Consider the following 1,696-nt stretch of genomic DNA (forward strand, 5'->3'; position numbering starts at 1 on the left):
ATATTTAACACAATTTACATTCGCATTTTATTTATTACGCTTATACATATATATACATTTATTCATTTATTTATTCCTTTTTATTGTTCTCCAAAAAAAGAAAAAAAAAAAAAAAAAGACTTAATTTTTTCTCTAAGCTTCAAACATATTTGTATAAAATTATATACAATATATTTCGAGATCTATAAGCCTATATAAATATAATCAATGAAAAAAAATAAAATATAAAATATAAAATATTAAACATTAAATAAAAATGTTAAATATTAGGTAAAAAAAAAATACATAAATTTTTGGAAAATACAAAAAAATAAAATAAATAAATGAGCTAAATAATAATCACATATTATATAAATATATATATATATATATATATATATATATATCTAATTATAAGTAATTATGTATTGTAAGAAAAGAATTACATTTTTGCATTTGCATTAAAACAAAAAATCTAATCAATAAAAATTTAACCAAGTGATATTATAAAAAAAATTTATATATATAAACAACACAAATGAAATGTTCTATTTTAATATGGAATGTATACAAAGAAGATATATATATATATTTTTTTTTTATTATTCATTTACAATAATTATATTAACATGTGGGTACTTCTATATATTAATATTATATACACTCCAAAAATGTTTTTCAACTTTTAAGATATATTTCTATATTTCTTTTTATTATATTAATATATATATTTTTTAATGCAACTTTATGTATATGTTCATGTATAATATTGTATTATGAATTATTATGTTTAGTATTATATATAAATATATATATATATAATAAACAGTTGTGTGTCTTCACATAAATATTTATACAAAAAAAATAAAAAATTACATAATATATATATAATATATATAAATATTAATATATATCAAAAAAATAAAAACAAAAAAAAAATATATCGATATATTATTTCCTATTTAAAACTTTAAACAAAATTCTTTTATACATTTATATTAATATATATATATATATATATTTTTTTTTTTTTTTTTTTTTTTTTTTTGACGTTCATATATGTTCTAATAATACATATAAAATAAAAAAAATATAAATATATTTTTTTATATGTATTATTATTATTATTATTATTATATATATATATATAACTGCAATTCATTTTTTTTTTCTTTCCTATATGGAAGAAAATTAACATTTGTTCTCACCTAACATTTTTTATTTTACATTTATGATTTATATTTATTTTTTTCTTTTTAACTTTATTTTATTTTATTTTTCCCTCCAACAACATAAATATTTACAATTATATTTTATTATGAATTTTTTTTTTTTTTTTTTTTTTTTTCACTGTTTTATAAAAAGCATTATGCACGCAATTGATTTTTATATTATTTATTTTTTTTTTTTTATTTACTCTCTCTCTTTCTCTCTCTATATACATATATAATATATGTATATGTAAAAGTATAAATGTTTGTGTGTAAATAATTTATATAAGTTAAAATTTTGTAATTTTTTTTTATGTATAATTTTATAGAAAAATTAAAATTATAATAACATATATATATATATATATATAGGAAAATATAAAAATGTATAATTTATATCATTACACACATTTTTAATATTTTTTAATACACGATTTTTTTTTTTTAAAATAAAATTAGTATAATATTATTTATAAACATGTTCACATAAATATATATATGTATAA

Source organism: Plasmodium reichenowi, chromosome 13 (assembly GCF_001601855.1).
Source record: "Plasmodium reichenowi strain SY57 chromosome 13, whole genome shotgun sequence".
Lineage (NCBI taxonomy): Eukaryota > Apicomplexa > Aconoidasida > Haemosporida > Plasmodiidae > Plasmodium > Plasmodium reichenowi.